Source organism: Felis catus, chromosome A1 (assembly GCF_018350175.1).
Source record: "Felis catus isolate Fca126 chromosome A1, F.catus_Fca126_mat1.0, whole genome shotgun sequence".
In the NCBI taxonomy this organism is placed as follows: domain Eukaryota; kingdom Metazoa; phylum Chordata; class Mammalia; order Carnivora; family Felidae; genus Felis; species Felis catus.
Window position 1 is genome coordinate 26,821,922 of NC_058368.1, and position 18,455 is coordinate 26,840,376.

The 18,455-nt window shown below is 37.6% G+C and overlaps 1 protein-coding gene across 1 annotated transcript in view; it reads right to left on the reverse strand.

The window, feature by feature from the left end:
- Positions 1 to 16,387: 16,387 nt before the first annotated feature.
- Positions 16,388 to 18,455, reverse strand: part of LACC1 (laccase domain containing 1) — a 34,685-nt gene continuing 32,617 nt past the window's right edge. Inside the window, exon 8 of the transcript XR_002741182.2 lies at positions 16,388 to 17,515. The gene's annotated coding sequence lies outside the window, so the exon portion shown is untranslated. The remainder of the gene's footprint in view (positions 17,516 to 18,455) is intronic.

The following is an 18,455-nucleotide window of genomic DNA, read 5'->3' on the forward strand; positions in this document are numbered from 1 at the left end:
CATCATACGTGTGTGCAAGCAAGCTAAATTGGTCAGCTAGGCTCTATGAAATACCTCTCAGCTCAGTTGTAAGGTCCAGGATAGGATTTTCTCATCTACCCTGTCCTTCCTTCTTTGGTTTCTGCATGAACCTACATATAAATACATTCTTTATCTGGACGGGTGTGTCTTCCTTCTGGCGTGGGTCTAGTTACTGGTTTTGGAGAGGAAGTGAGTATTGAAATTGGCTATGGAAATCTTGGTTTACATTGCCTTTGAGCCGCAGTCCTGTTTGCTTAGGGAGAGGAGCTGGCTGCACAGAGGAGGCACCTTCCTCTGTTGCTGAATTTCAATGAACAGACTCAATCAACAAAGTCAGGACACTATAAGCCCCGACAGGCTCTGGGCCTCCTCTGGGATGAGGCCAGGCTGGGGATTTAAGCCTGACACAGAACTTGTTACATTTAATATTAAAGAAACATGAAGCAATGGCACGCCCCCAGGGGGGCTCTTTCTCCTTGACACTGAGAAGTGGAAGTCTTAGCCAGGGGGCGTTCTCTTTCCTGCCTTGTTGTCTAAGGCTACTCAGAAATAAAACACATCTTTTGAAGAGAGGTATGGAAACAATGTATAATAGTTGCTAGCAACACATTTTACCAACATAATTAGCAAACTAATGCCACAGGTCATAAAAGGGGAGCGTGTGAATTTAGAATTTCATTTTGTCCGTAGCTTTCCCTTCCTTAAAACTTGAAAGCCAGTACATTCAGCTGCCAGAATAAATCATCTCCACATTTTGGAGGCTTAACTTCGTGGCAGTCACCAGGCAAGTGAGATTCAAGAGTTTGCCACAGATACTGGTGTGCCTGCTTTCCCACTTGTGCATTGCTGGGGTCATGTTTAGCAGTGCTAACTCCTTTAGTGTTGTTCTTCCCAGGGTGTCTCTGATTTCTCTTGATTTATTTCACTGAAAAAAAAAAATCATGTTTTTAATCTGTCTGCTTCTCTGAGCCAACTGAGAAAACAAGGAGCTCAGAATGGGCCCCATTTCTTGTGAATTATTGAAACACACTGTCAGCAACTCTAAATCCTGCTGACGGATAATAGCCTCAGAAGCAGAGGAGACAGCCCAGTCTGTGGAGCCTGGTGGAAAAAAAGAAAAAAAAAATCATGTCTTGAATGGAAAACTGAAGAAACTCCTATGTTGATTTAGAAGGTGGATTTGGGGGAGATATTCATAACCCAAATCAAAATTAACCAAGAAATCCTTTTTTAAATGGTTGGGTAAAGTTTCATACTATTTCTGTTTTTTCTTGTTCTTTCCTTAACATCTTACCTGGTTGGGATCAGAGTCAATTAAAGTGATTTAAATAATGCTTCAGAGGAAAATCTTGTGGGCCCTTAATGCAGATACCTCTTACACCTTCTAGAAAAAGGTGAAAAAAATAGTGTATAAAAAAATAAGCTTGTTATTTGCACAACCAGATGGAACTAAAATAAAGGATACTGAGTGTTTTCATGGAGTTCATGTAAGTCTCATGCTCCCTGTCTTCAGTTCCAATTCATCATCTATACATCCAACAAGCATTTGCTGGGGCCTCTCAGGAACTTCCTCTCTGTTCTTTTTGAAGCAATTACTCTTTGGAAGGTACTTAGAACTTTCTGGTCAGCAAAAGGATAAGAGAAAAATGTGTTTAATATGGTGCTAATATTTTTCTGTTGTATTAACTTAGGAGTTTATTTTCATCCATCCTACATTGTTAAATACCAGGGAGTAGCTAAATATTAATCAAGTATTTTGCTTCAAGAAACTTCATGAGCTCCACAGACTGATTCAGAATGGACTCGTGGCCCAAAGGGAAGCAGACTGTCAGGTATCAGGTCCAGTGCTGCTAGGCCTTGGGTGGGAGAGGCCCTTCCCCTCTCTGAGCCTCAGTGACCTGCATTTGTGTGACCCTAAGAGTGAATGCCTCCTTAAGGCTGACACCCTAGGCAGCTCACTCACCCCACCCCCCTTGACCCTAGACGAGGCCCTGCTTCAGTGATACTACTTGGATGAGCTTTGTGACTCCAGGGACATCCTGGGTAGAAAGAGCCTGTCTTTATTCTATCTCCTCACAATGAAAGACTGGGAGAATCTAAACAGCTCACCTTGATTCCAAGATTCATCACATCCCCAAAGCCCAACCCTAGTAGATGCTTTCCAAGGGAGCTGCCCCAAGTTGAGGGTAAGGAAACGCTACCAACAGTGGCCATGAGAACAGCTTCTGAATGCTGATCTCATGACGTTCCTCTCAAGATTGATTTCTCTTTTGGCTCCTTCTTGTGCTTTGGGCCTGGGCTTTGCTAAGTGTGACTTTTGGTCTGCTTCCTTTTGGGCTTCTGCCTCCTAGCTTCTACCTTGTCTCCGTGGCAGACCTTCTGGCTCTGACCATCAGCCATGTCCTTGACCATCAGCATGTCCTTAAGGTCTCCTGTTCTCTTTTCCCCACAGACCTAGGCTGCGGTACTAAGGCCGTTTCAGAATTCATGGCTTGGTTCTGACAGCATGTCCTGGAAAGGAGAAAAGGGACCAGAAAGCCTGGTCTTCTAATGTTCTTTCCCTACCCTGAAAAACAGACTAAAAACTGTATTTTGCCTTTCTGGACTACATAGGTGCGTTATAAAGATTAATATCCGTGAAGCCTGTGTGGGTTAATGTGAAAAGCAGCCATGTAGAAGATTGCCAAGCTATTGCCTTGGCAACATCTCCACATTAGGAAGAAACCTTTAACGCAAGCTGTAATTATAAATGAAGGAGACTGTTTTTGTTTTTATCAACTATACCAAACTCTGTATTTCCAGGTGCCTCTTGTCTCCTTCAAATTAGCCATTGTGCAAAACTGTCACTTATTTCACCGATTTAAGCAATTAATCCCTGCTCAAAAAATTGTTTGGAATGACCTTTTTGTATTTCCTTTAGGACTCGTGGCACATTTTTTCCCAAATATCCTTAATGGTAAAAAGCCTTTGTTCTATTAGGGTGGCCCTGAAAATGCCAAATGGGGGTGGAAAGTTAGCCATTAATCTAGGAAATATTAGAATAAGAGAGAGAAAGAGAGAGATGGAGAGAGAAAATAGATTAATTCCACCATAACTATATATAGAGAGAGACCTGATTCTAAAGTAATAAGGTGGATGTGTGCGTATGCACTCATGGACATGGGAGGTGGGGGGCGAGAGCACACGGGAAAGGGAGAAACAGAGAATATCTTAGGTATTCCAGTTTGTTGGTAGAGTAGTGACTTTATGTTTCACTGAACAAAGAAATCAAATCTAGTAGACCATGCATGCTACAACTTTCACCCTGTCAGGAAAATTCCTCAGCTTCAGTTTTGATTGGAAGTACGCGCGCACATACCCACACGCACACACTATATATATATATATATATATATATATATATATATATATATATATACACACACACACACACACACTATATATATATACACACTATATATATATATATATATATTTTTTTTTTTTTTTTTTTTTTTTTAAACAGGCAATGCCATCACCGAGAAGGCAGATGCTCCCATGGGACATACCATGGGAACAACTTTCCTCCACCCAAGATTCATACAGCCTTGTCATCATCTTCCGTCTCTGCTGCTGCAGAACACCAGGCAACAGGACTGGATGTGCAAAATTGTGAATGCTTTCAGTTGGATTTTTGAAGAAAATGTTACTTTGCAAACTGTCAATTTGCCTCTAAAATGCAAGCTCTTCCCCTCCCCAACCACTGCCCTCCCCTTTTTCTGCTGCTGCTAGTCTCTATTCCCATTATCCCTTGCCTCAGGCCTCTCTCTGCCTTTTCAAAGATGAGCAATTATTTTCAGCTTCAAGAAGGATGCTGCCCCTTAGGGTCTTTCCAAATGTAATAAATCTGGGAAAGGAGGATGATTTACAGATCAACAGCTACCTGGCAGATACTGTGCGATATTTTGCTGTCAACACCAAGGGACTGGTAAGAATAGTTTTGCTAGCCACAGAAAATCTGTAAGAAAAAAAGAGGAATCAGAGCCTTCCCCTCCCCTCTTAAAATATTTGCTTATTTCTTTCTTTCCCATTAGCAGTTAATTCCATTTTTAAAGGCCTACAAAAGAGACAGAAACATACTTGCTTTGTGAACTCTGGTACTTCCTAACTCATTCTGTATGTGATTCCTGATCAACATTAACAACAGACTGAATTCCTGGGTTTACGATATTTCCTGGATCCCCAGGTTGAGTGTGTATGTGTGTGTGCGTGGGGGGGGGGGGGGGGGAGGTGATGTGATTCCACCTGTCAGATTCTACTGAGGACCACCTGAGGCTAAGTCAGTACATGGGAGCTCAGCCTATGTTGTTGCTCCTAAGTCTCAGGGTAGTACTCACCTCTCACCCTGTAATCAACATACCTACCTTCTCACTTTGCCAGTACTGATAATCTGCCACATTTCAGGAAATGCTTTCTTATGCCAGAGCATCCCGAGGTCCCATGCTCATAGCATCTTTTTTTTCTATTTTAATCCCTCTGATAGATTATTGCAATATTTAGAGTGGATTAGTTGGGTCTGTTTTACCCTGTTGCCTAGATTCAATTCAACTTAATAAGCATTTATGGAATCCTTTCTAAGGACAGGTATAAATGCTGAAGAAGATAAATAAAAAGTTAAGACATAATTCAAAATCAGGGGCCCCTGGGTGGCTCAGTCCATTAAGCCTCTGACTCTTGATCTCCGCTCAGGTCATGGTCTCATGGTTTGTGAGTTCAAACCCTGCGTCAGGCTCTGTGTTAACAGTGTGGAGCCTGCTTGGGATTCTCTCTGTCTCCCTCTCTCTCTCTCTGCACGACTCACTCCAGCATGCATGCTCTCCCTCCTCCCCCCCCCAAAATAAATAAATAAGCATTAAAAAAAGTTAAGATACAATTCACAACTGGGTAGATGATTTAAGCACAAAAAGGAATGTAACACAAGGAAGAGTAAGACAAATGTCTTAGGATACATATATGACATCACTCCTTTACTATTATGCTGTTAGATGTTGGCCATCAGGAACAGGGTGATAATGAGGAAAATAATGAACAACAGAAAGCAGGAAAGGAGGCTCTAGAAAACACTTCTCCAAAAAATAAGTTCAAATCTCAATTCTAAAAGGGGCCTGTGTTCCTCTGGCAAAACTGAATCCCTCTGAATAGTGAGCGCTATGGTAGTCAATCAGAGTATTCAGTGTAGAGAAGCCATGATTTATTTTTTAAGACTTTTTAATTTTAATTTTATTTTTTAAATGTTTATTTTTGAGAGAGAGAGAGTGTGTGTGAACACTTGTGAATGGGGGAGGGGCAGAGAAAGAGGAGACAGAGATCCAAAGTAGTTTCTGTGCTCACAGCAGGCAGCCAGATGTGGGGCTTGAACTCATGAACTGTGAGATCATGGCCTGATCCGAAGTCAGATGCTTAACCAACAGAGCCACCCAGGTGTTCCAAGACTTTTTAAAGAGCAGTTTTAGGTTTATAACAAAACTGAGAGGAAGGTACAGAGATTTCCCATATGTCTCCTGCACTCACACACATATAACCTCCTCCATTATCACTCATCAGAGTAGCGCATTTTTTTTTCACCAGGGATGAACCTACACTGACCCATCATAATCCCCCAAAGTCCATAGTTTACCTTATGGTTCACTCTTGGTGTTGTACATTTGATAGATTTGGACAAATGTATAATGACATGTATCCATCACTATAATATTACACATAGTATTTTTATTGCCCGAAAAGCTGTGCTCTATTCATTCCCTAATGCTGGCAACTGATCTTTTTTGTTTGTTTTTGTTTAGCTTATTTATTTTGAGAGAGAGAGCACAAACAAGGGATGGGCAGAGAGAGAGGGACAGAGAGAATCCCAAGCAGACTCCATACTGTCAGCACAGAGCCCAATCTGGGGCTTGAATTCATGAACCATGAGATCATGACCTGAGCTGAAACCAAGAGCTGCAAACACATGTTTTACAAATGTACATGGAACATTTACCAGATGTATTAGTTTCCTAGGGTTACCATAATAAAATACCATTTTATTTATACAAACTAAGTAACTTAAAAATGACAGAAATTTATTCTCTCACAGATATTGAAAGATAGGCACCCTAATCCAGTATGACCTTATTAGATCTGCAAAGACCCTCTTTACAAATAAGGCTGTATTCACAGGTACCAGGGTTAGGACCTGAACTATCTTTTGGGGGGACACAAGTCAACCCATAACACCAGATTAGACCACACTATGGACAAATAAAAAAGTCTTAATAAATTTAAAAAGAATGAAATAATGTAATATATGTACTCTAACTTCAATGGAATTAAATTAAAAATCAACAACAAAAATGTATTCAGAAAATCTCCAAGTGTTTGGCAGCTAAACAACACACTTTTAAATAACCCATAGGCCAAAGAAGAAATCATAATTGAAATCAGAAATTAAGCTGAGTGAAAATGAAAACAAGATATTTAAAAATCTGTTGGATCCAGCTGAAGAGTGCTTAAGGAGTATCATATATTTGTATTAAGTGCTTATAGTATAGTATATTAGTCAAATAGAAAGACTCAAAATTCATGACTAAAGTCTGTACCTCAAGAAAGTAGAAACAGTATATTAAGACCAAAATAGGGATAAAAAAGGATTTAAAATGGATACAAACAGAAATTAATGAAATAGAAAGCAGAAAAGCAATAGAGAAAAATCAATGAGACAACAACCAAAAAACCTTGACTTCTTTAAACAAAATTTAATACAATTAATAAATTCTAGCTGGACTGATCAGGTAAAGAAAATACATAAATTACCAATATCAAGAGTGAAAGATCCTTGCTAAAGATCATATAGTCATTAAAAGAAAAATTGGGAACAAGTTTATGCCTATAAATTCTACAACTTGGATGAAACCAAAAAATTCCTTGAAATACACAAATAACCAAAGCTCACCTAAGAATAGCTAGCCTAGATTACCCTTATATATTTTAAAGAAATTGAATTCATAAAGTTCCAAACACATACAGCATTTTAAGAGTTACCTTTTATAACTGATTTATATATTTTAATTTTTTCCCCCGTTGCTTTTAACAATCTATTTTTGGTGTTCTGTAGTCTCACTATAATGTTGTCTCTATGTTTTTTGGCATGGGACTCATTATGTTTCCTAAATTTGAGGATTTATAGCCTTCCTGAATTCTGGAAAATTCTCAGCCATCCTGCCGGAAGTGGAACCTCCACCATTCACTCCTTACTTAAGTAGAGTTAGGCTATTTTTGGCCTATTAACTGCAGACCATATTAAGGCATAGGGCTCTTAACTTGCTCAAATTCCAGTTCTCCTAGGTATTCAATTATTGCGACTCTTTTAAATTTAGACAGACTCTCTCATAAACCACCAATGCCTTGTCTCTAATTAGTGGGTTATTGAAAACCCGCAATCATGAAGTAGACACATTCAAGGAACCTGCTGAGTCCCCGCCTCTTCTTTGTGACTGGCCTTTCACCTTCAACCCCTGCTGTTATATTTGTACTGCATTACCTCTTCTCCATTAATTAAGCAAATTGAAACAAAGATGGGCACCTCACCCAAAATGAGTTCCTTTCTTAGAATTTAGAATGAGAACACATGAGAGGGAGTCACTTAATGGAAGGCAAAAAGAAAAAGAAACCAAAACAAATGAAGCAGAGGCTTTTTGAAGGAAGGGCACTATAGCAAGGACCAGAAACTCCAACTAGTAGCATCCCTAGAACTGACACTCTTCCTAAAAGGATTAAATTCCAATAGATTTGAATCCTAAAATCAAACAAACAAGAAAACCCACCCAATTTACTTAGATAGGTGGGGTGGAGATATTCTGACTAAATCAGAAAGTCAGTATTCTCACAGTAATCCATTTTCCAGTCATAGGCCCTCAATCTTTGAGCCTGACCATGGGAAAGAAATAAAATAAATATATTTCTCACACGATGTTAACAATTTGAGTATTATTAGTGGCTGGTATATTTTTGTCAATTCTACTCTTTATTGATGTATTGCAGAAAGTAGAAATCGTTCCATGGGAGATTACTATCTTGACATCCTCTTTCCATAACACCAATATTCACTTTTATCAAATAAAACTGTTAATAATGCTGACTATCTGGACTCTGACTTTTCTACTGCCATAAATAAACTCTTTCAAAATAAATTTATTTTTAACAAAAAATATCTAGCTGCATAGATTTCAAGAACACAAACCACACACACTTTTATCTCTTTTAAGTCACTCACTAATTAAATTATTAGTTATTTCCAATTAGTTTTACTATCTATACTTTTCATTATATGTGTGTGTATATATATACACATATATACATATATATGTATATATATGTGTGTATATATGTGTGTGTGTGTGTGTATATACATATATATATATATATATATATATATTTTTTTTTTAAGAGAGTGCAGCAGGGGAGAGAGGCAAAGAGAAAGGGAGAGAAAGAATCTTAGGCAGGTTCCACACCAGTGTGGAGCTGACACGGGGCTCAATCTTCCAATCATGAGATCATGACCTGAGCTGAAATCAAGAGTCAGATGCTTAACCAACTAGGCCACCCAGGCACCCCATCATTATATTTTTATAAGATTTGATCCCTTCTCTGGCAGAAATGCCCCTGGAAAAGTATCAAATAAAAACTAGTACTTGTAGTTGTAAAAGTGTGATTAGCATGGTCATAAGATATTAGAGAATTTCATTCAGAGAATTCACTGGAAGGATAATAATTATACATGCTCCTTTTGCCTCCTTTAGATACTAAATGGTCAAGTGCCCTATAGTACTACTGAGACCCATTCCTGGATCCCAGGTTGATTTGCTCAGTGACCACAATAATGATTTCATTTCCTGTTCTTCAGTCTCAATAAGTAGAAATAATAATTTCACTTCCTATATGGGCAAGAGTTTTAATAAGAATGTGTTGGTGAGGCAATTTGAGGTCTCAAATAATTAAGAAGCAATTGCTAGGAGTCCTAGAAGAAAAAGGAAGGGTATTCTTACTATGAGACATTGAGGAATCTCTGCTTCCACTTCTCTTCAGTGTTGTTGAAATATCAGAAAGGGATGCCCAAACACTGCTGTCAATTTCTAATTATTTCTCGAATGCAGGAGCAGTTAGGCAAAGACGTGCACACTGATGTTGGAATTAGGGAAAATGAACTAGTTTATATGTGCAAACAAAACTCATACTAAATTCATATAATCTAACTGCAGATGAGCACTACATGCTAGGACCACAGTAGAGAGGAGGGAGAAGGCAAAGAAAACACCTTGGTATGGGTGCTTAGAGCCCCAAAGAATTCTCTCAGCTAAAGAAAATTACAGTGAGTGCATGCTGGTATTATTCCTACACACACCTGATTCCATCACCCCTTATACTGAAGTCCAACATTCTCATAAATGGTTATACATAAAAGAAAACTAAGTAATTGCTTTGCTTTCTTAGGAAGAAAAAACGTAAAAAGTTGTATTCATCACATTTTAAGAGAGTAATAATATCAAATCATTCTCAATACACAAAATATGTTCTAAATTATCTTTATAAATTACCCTTTAGTCCCAAGTATGGTCCAGTAAGGGGGAAAGGGGAAAAAGGGAGTGAGGAAGAGGCAAAAAGGGAGAGAGAGAGAGAGAGAGAGAGAGAGAGAGAGAGAGAGAGAGAGAGACACGAGAAGGAAAAGGAGAAAGGCAGATAGAAAATGAAGGAGGTAAAGAGTAACAAAAAGATAGATATACCAATAAAAATAAAAGAGAAACAAGTGAAATGAGTATGGATAACAAACTTAATTTTGGGGGGTAAAAACTGAAGTAATTATAAAATACCTCTTCCTTCCATTCCCTTTATTTACTGAATTTGTGATGACCTTTTAATTTAAATGTTGACGATAGGGAACATATAAACATTTGAATTTTTTAATGTTTTAATTTTTAAGTTATAAAGGATAATAAAAACATAGTTACCTAGAAATTTTCAAATTTTAACAACGTCTTTTTTGACAAAATATACTAACTTTGCTTCTTGCATTATTTTGAAAGGCATCATGACACAACAGTTCAGAGTTGAAACATAGGAGATGGGGGAAAACTTAGTATATATTTTTTTAACTTTCAAAGTGCCTATATCTTTTTGATCAGAAAATGGACCCTGAGTTTATATTCAAGGTCATGTCAATTGTAGTCTCTCTGAAACAAAGAAAGGAAAAAAGATTACTACTTCCCAATGCCTGTGATTTAAAATACCGTGAAATTCTTCTTCTTCCTTTTCCTTCCTTCCTTTCTTCCTTCCTTCCTTCCTTCCTTCCTTTCCTTCCTTCCTTCCTTCCTTTTCCTTCCATTTTCTTTCTCTCCTTTCTTTCTCTTTCTTTCTTTCTTTCTTTCTTTCTTTCTTTCTTTCTTTCTTTCTTTCTTTCTTTCTTTCTTTCTTTCTTTCTTTCAAGGGTTAAATTATCAGCCAATCTTATTTTTGCCAAATCAGTCTGTTAGAATGTTAAATCAAATGAGTAGACAAGGGGTAAAAGTTGCTGGATATTTGGCCATTCATTTCCTATGTTACTCATAGCAGGGATTAGAGCAATACTATTTCTAAAGAAAGTTTGAAGTCATCAAATAAAATCTGTATCAAAGGTTCCATCCTACATTAAGATCATGCCTAGTGACTACTCAAAATGGTTCAACTATCTAAATTTTCATTTCTTAACAGGTCAGATTTTCCTGATTTTGTGTTTGTATTAACAAACTATGATATTCTTATTTTGTTACTGTATAAAAATTCTACTATAATGTAGTGGTACTGAGATTTAGGTACAGATTCTCAGCTCTGCAGAACAGGACACTCAGAGGAGTCTTCCCTTGTAGAGAATGGGGTTCCCCAGGTCAAATTTGGAAGAGGCACTGATTAATATTCTATCTCCTGGACTAATATTTCTCACTTATTTAAATTATGAACTCCCTTTACATTGAAATTTTTAAAATAATCCATATTATTTTATTTTTTTAATAAAAGCATACAACTAGATATAAATTCTTTATACTTTAAACACTTATACAAATATGAAACCTAAAGAAATGTATACTTATATACTATACATATTAAAACAAAATCAGGAAAAATCAAGTTAGCAACATTAATTTAGCTTAATGTATGGTGTTTCTTTCCTGAAAGTAGAATTCTGATGTAGAAAAATCTCAACTCAGATCCAATTTTAAAATATACTCTCTCTAGATTGGTGGGTTACCAGGGGTTTGGAGGTAGAGGAGATGGGGAGATACCAATCAAAGAGTATAAGCCTTCCGGTATTAGATGAGTAAGTCTGGGTATCCAAGTCCAGCACTGTGCCTATAGTTAATAATACTGCATTATGCACTTGAAATTTGCTAAAGAATAGATCTTAAGCATTCTTATCACACTCAAATAAAAAATAGTAACCATGTGAGGTGATGGATATGTGGTAATCACTTCACATAGTATATGAATGTCAAATCATCACTTTGTATACTATAAATACATGCAATGTTGTCAATTATATCCCAATAAACTGAAAAATTTTTTTAAGTAAAATATACTCTCTCCCACCATGAAAAAGATCAGAGTATACAGGATAAAGCCTAACTTCTTGGCATAGCATTCAAGACCCTCCCCATAGACCCCTTTCCAATCTCATTTCTTTCTGTGTCCCCCCACTCACTGTTCACACACTTCCAACTGGATGACTTCCCATGATGTGCCACCCAGAACCCTGTCCTTGCACCTACCTGTGACTTTGCCCATGCTTTTACCCTCAGTTGCCCACTACCCTCTTCTCAGCCTCTACCCTCAGTTGCCCACCACCATTCTAATTTTGCTCTCAGATTCAGCTCCAATGCACCTACTTCATAAAGCCATCTTCCAGCTCCCTGGACCTAACAACTACACTTTCCCCTGAGTTTCCAGAGTGCATTGTTCATACTGTTTCCTATTGCCTGGTATCCTGTTAGCTGTTTATAAATCCGTCTTCTATACTATATTGTTAACTTTATAAAAAATAACAGCTTTATTGAGATTAGTTCACAGATCATATAATTCACCCATTTGAAGTGTGCAATTGAATGATTCTTAGTATAGTCACAGAGTTGTGCAACCATTACCACAAACAATTTTAGAACATTTTCATTACTGCAAAAAGAAACCCTATACCATTAGCAGTCACTCTGCACTCTGCACTCCCTTACCCTCAGCAAACCTTAATTTTCCTTCTTGTCTCTATAGATTTACCTATTCTGCACGTTTCATATAAATGGAACCATCTGATATATGATCTTTTACATACTTGTAAGTCTTTAAAAGGCAGAGACAAAGTCTTATTCTTGGAAGAAAGAGTTAATGAGCAGACTATGTGATATAATAGAAAGAGAATGAGTGTGGAGTTAGACAGACTGGAGTTAAAATCTCAGTTCAGCCATTTACTTGTGTAACTTTGGACAAGTCACTTCATCTCTCTGGGTCTCAGTTTACACATCTGCAAAAGGAAGACAACTCCTCTCTTGAAAGATCGTTGTGAGGATTAGAAAGAGGATATGCAAAGTTCCCTGAAAAGAATTCGCTCAATAAATGGAAGCTGTTATCTGTAATTATCTCTGCATATCTACAGTAACTGGCATAGTAAACAGTAACGCAAATTAATGTGTTAATTAATGGATGAGTGATGAAAAATTCTGATGTCTTTCCTTCAGAGTGTCAATGAACTTTCAACAGCTTAGGGGAAGGACATAGAGTTCCCAGGGCCAAATCTGTCCTGGAAGATCTAAACTAGCCTCCTGTTATTTCTCGGTCATTGTTTTGCCTCGCAGACTGGTCAATGAAGAGAGACAACAGAGCCAATAAGCAAATCTAGGATCTGAAATCAGACAGGAAGAAGTTGGGTTCTGGCCCTGATACTGGCGTTCTGAAGGCGCTTTGAAAAGCAGCTCATCCATCTCAACCTCTAGTTTTCATTTGTTATACACTTCTTCATTAAATAATCATTTCTGCTTTCCCTATTACAGGACAAAAGAAATGTGCGTCACACCTGATCACTTAACTCCTCCTAAAGGTAGACCAGGGGTACCATCTGAATCATAAGTAGAAAAAAGTACAGAAAGGGAAAGGCACAGAACAGGTGTCAATCCAAAGGAAAGATAAGTCCCATTACCATAAAGTCTAAAGATATCCAAATAAATTAAATTGAATTAAATCTAGAGATATCCAAATAAAATAGGAACCTACATAACAGCAATAAGGCTCCCTCACAAGAAAGAAAGACACTAATGTATCTATCCAATTCTCAAAATAAAAGAAAGATATTTTTATCAAAAAGTTATAATAATAATTTTAGTTGAATCATAGTTATATAGAGGATAATGACTGAATCAATGGCCCGAAAGAAATTGAATAGTGTGCCTTAAAACAAAAAGGATATGCAAGTTATTCAATCTTTACGAGAGAGAAAAATGGTAGGATTTTTTTTTTTAAAGAAAGGGTGTAATTTCTAAAAGATGCTAGGGTGAGTTACATGATTTTTCTGTAGGACGTAATTTTTAAAACCATAATCCTGAAAGTCATGGGGATAATTAAGGACATAATGACTTCATTGGGCAAATGACTATTGAAGCATGTAGTTTTACCAAAAAAAGATCAAAAAAAAAAAAAAGTAGAAATGCCCTTGGAAACTTTTGCCATTTAAAAATTTTTTAAATATATCTAAAGAGCCAGAAAAATTACCTTCAGCTAGATGCAACTATGTGAAATTCAGATAGAGACATCCACTTTTTGTCATGCAAATGCTTGAATTGATAAATTCCAGCCCTTACAAGCAGGCTGAGGAAAACTTGAAGTGTTGCCATGAGGTAATATCTATTACTGACATAAAGACAGGCTAAAGCATTCTCATTTCAAATTGCTCTAACTCTTTAATTTACCCTTTCTCAATAATTTATCCCATGCTGAGGGAATGTTTAACTCCTGATCCAAATAAAGAGGGCCAACAAGCCTTTTTATCCACTTATCTTTTTAAGAAAAAGACAAAAAGAAAGATAACGAAAAGAAAATATATTGATTCTTAATAGGTCTAGTTCTTTATACCAGCGGCCTGCTCACGTATGTTCATAAACAAGTCATTATAAAACCTCAGGCCATCACCTCACCTCCTTTTTGTGTAATCAAATATTCTCTTAGGAGATAGAGGCAACCTGAACCCTCGTTTCTGTATCAAATGTACACAGACAGGAATAGCTCCTAAAACTCTCTAAGGATATTTGCCCACTGTAAATAAGAAATTCTTTTGAGTATCTAGAGCTGAAGTTAAGAGTGATGTATATTTTTTTTTCCTCACTATTTTCCAGATTCTATTAGAGGTCTACTGAAGTGTTTTCTAACACATTTAATAGTGGGAACTCCCTGAAGAACAGGTCCAACTCAGCTCCAAAGCTCATTCATCAAGAAGGGGAAATGTCTGCAGCTTTCACTGGACTTCTGTTTGTGTAAGAAACGCTCAATACTGAGACGGACTTTCAGAACGAAGCATCCATGGAAGGGATCCCTCTGGTGCTGACAAGCTTGGGAATTGGGAAAGAAGAGGGTAAACTGAAGCAATAAAATGTTGGCATTTATTATTACATTAACTATAACTGAAGTGAACCAACATCCAGACCCCAAAGAACCAACATGAAACTCACTGCAAGAAACAAACACAACACAAAATCCTCCAGTATAAAATGATGGCACAGAAAAATTGTTCTGATTCAAGCTTCCTTATCCTTTCTAACATTCGTAATTATCCTGGTTCTTGCCTAAGCATTAAATGTGCTAGTTTCTGACAGGTCACATAAAATTAAGACTCAGTGGCTGGGTTTGTGTTTGTGCCCTTAACATTCCCCAAAAGTTGTCAAGAGCCAAAAGTCTACTATCCAAGCTAGTAGTTGCTAGACTCAAGTCCTGGATTCTTTCGGTGACTTGTTACTTTACCCAAGTGAAGAGCTGGTTTCCATCTCTCTTTTTTTTCTTTTAAGTTTCTTTTTTATTTTTGAGAGAGAGAGAGAGAGAGAGAGAGAGCACAGGAGTAGAGGAGGGTCGAAGAGAGAAGGAGAGAGAGAATCCCAAGCAGGCTCTCTACTGTCAGCACAGAGCCCAACAAGGAGCTGGAACCCACAAACCGGGAGATCATAACCTGAGTTGAAACCAAGAATCGGATGCTTAACTGACTGAGCCACACCGGTGCCCTAGTCTCTCTCTCTCTCTCTCTCAACATGGTAACAAAACATGGTACCTATAATTTGCCTTAACAGGGTTATGGTGAATGTTCTGCAAACATTAGCTCATGGATATTCTTCTGCACAAATATGAAGAGCCATTTCATACTAAAACAGTTATTACATACTAGTATTGATATTGAACATTATAGCAATAGCTTATGGTGGCTAACAGAGCTGAAAGTCATAATTATACATACCCTCTAGCCCTCAGGATACTTTATTGATGCCCATAATCCTTTTTACTTCTCAGGAATAGAAGCCCCAGTAGTCCATTTAGATTTTCCCTTTATCATCACAATAGTTTATATTTACAAAAACTCCATCCACTAAAAGCCTATGGCCTGTGACTCAGATATTTTTAAAACTGACCAAAGTATCCTCAAGCATCTCAGATCTCTATTATCTCAGAAAGGTTAGTTTGATGGGGAATCTAAGACAAATAGTAGAAATGGCAGATTTACAAAGCAGGGGAAAGCATATGTAATCCACTCTGTACCCTTTATCACGGGATTCAATTCACTGAGATGTTGGCTTTTTGCTGTCTTAAGGAGACAAGGATTCCGGCTCCACATGAGGTATTACACGAATCACTTTTGTGCTCATATTCTGAGGAAGGTTGTATGGAATGACAGGTAGAGTTTAGGGTTTTAACCCTCTGCCCTAAAAAAAGGTGGGATTTCAGTTTTTTGGGTTTTTTAAAAAAAAGTATATTTATTTTGAGAGAAAGAGCATGAGCAGGGAAGGGGAAGAGATGGAGAGAGAGAGAATCAGCACAGAGCCTGACAAGGATCTCGATATCATGAACTGTGAGATCATGACCTGAGCCAAAATCAAGAGTCAGACACTTAACTGACTGAGCCACTCAGGCACCTTGGGATTTCAGTTTTGATTGTTATATGATATTGGACATTTATCATTTAATCCTTCTTAGACTCAGTTTCTTATGTATAAAATGAAAATAATAACACTAACCCTAGAGAGTTGTAAATGCTTTTGCTGCATTCATCACATTAACTTTTTTAATGTTTATTTATTTTCAGAGACAGAAAGAGATAACGGTCATGAGCAGAGGAGGGGCGGGGGAGGGAAGGAGAGAATTCCAAGTAGGTTCCATGCCCAGTGTGGATCCCAACTCAGGCTCAATCTCATGCTTGTGAGATCGTGACCTGAGACTGGAGACGAAATCAAAAGTCAGACAGTTAACCAACTGAGTCACCCAGACGCCCTCATCACACTAAATTCTGATTTGCTTATAAATCTGTCTCTGAGCTTCTTGAGGGCAGAGACTGTCTCACCCATCTCTGCATCTTGAACGCCTAACACACACCAACAAATAAAATCACTCATTATACTGTACCGAGTCAGCTACTTGCACTGCTTTTGCTAACAACATACTGAGTATTGTTTTTGTAAAGAAGAAAATACCAGTTTTAAATTCAGATGGTAGATTAGATCACTGCTTAAGAAATATTCACCATCATCCCTCTCCTTAAGGAGAAGAGTATATTTTCTCATCCCTTAAACTTAGGCTTGACCATTTGTTTTGCTTTGGCTAACAGGATGTTAGTGGACGTGACATAAACAGAAGTTTGAACTGTGCTTGCACAATTGGTCTTGCTCTCTTAACTCCTGCCTTTTACCATAAGACAAGCATGTCTTGAGTAGCCACTAGTCCAAAGAGGATGAGAGACACTTGCTATCAAGCCTTGGAGTCTGGGTATGTTTTTTTAAACAAGTCCCCAGGTGATACTGACACCAATGTAGATTATGCCTACCGATAGATTACAGATTAGATAAATAGAAAGACATTTTTGAAAGAAACTTACCAGCCTCAAGTATTCATCATGGCACCTGCATCAATCAGTTATTTAAAGAGAAGGTAATGGAGATAAGTAGTGAATTTGGTAAGTCAATTAAGTAGCAGTTAAGAAATCTCCTACTTTCCACCTCGTATAGTTCTGTATAACCGTTGCTGTAAATTTTAATTGAGGTTATGACTGTAAAGTAGTCAGCACGGCGCCTGGTATATGAAAGCACTCAATAAATGTTATCATCATTATTATATTTTAGTTTTCTTTGTGTTAATTCTAAAACTCACCCAACACAGCCACTAATCACCTCTGCATCTTCGTATTAAGTAATTTAATCACTCGGTCACTGAGTTTATTCATCTGTAAAATAAAGTGGTTGGAATAGATGATCTTTATTGTCTTTCTCTAAATCTAAAAGTCCCTAATTTTACACTGACAGGAATCCATCACATCGGTCTTAAGGTTTTATATTCACTGAGTGCTCCCCTTTCTGATCACAACTGTGATGTCCTGAAAATCTTGTTTCTTATTTATCTCATCGAAATTCCTCATCCTGTAGAATTTGTTTTTTTAAGTACATTGGACTTTAGGTCAGTTTCTACCCCTATTTATGCCTGGGAACTAAGAGCTGAAGTACTATAAAGAGAAAAATCCAAACAGGAAAGGTTGTATTTTCTGTTGGTAGGGTCATACTTTTCCCATTTGGGTTTTCTCTGAGGCTTTCCTCAAGAAAACTAAAGCTCCATTAGCAGACATGCTACAAAAAGGAAGCTGCTATTACTTTAATGATATGGGTCTAATTGCAAGGATGTGATAGTTTATTTACCATACACTGAAGAGTGTACATTTCAAGTTGTTCTAGGATTTGAAACCACAAACAATTCATTCAGATACCATTAATTTCACTGAAGGGTCACGGTCTAAAATTCTGTATATCAACATTCTTACTATCAGTATAACTTCACTTATATTATGCATAGTAACTTAATGATGAAAGAGCAAAATGGAGCAGAAATGAAATACACACTTGCCAAAATGGTTAATTTACCATTGCCTGTTTGCCTTCTTTTGCAATGCCTTAACTCTTTGGCTGAAAGTTAGGCTTTTACTGGAGGAAATGTGGTCTGCACGCACACTGAATCTCACCGCAACTTGCCTATATAACCCCTCTCTCTTGCATCATCAGCTTTCTTTCTGCTGTATCTTTGTTCTCTGCACACAAAAGTGATGTTCTTTCTCCCATTTTAGAAAGATCAAAGCTTCTCTTAGTCACAGCCCTCTCTAGGTACTGCCTATCTTC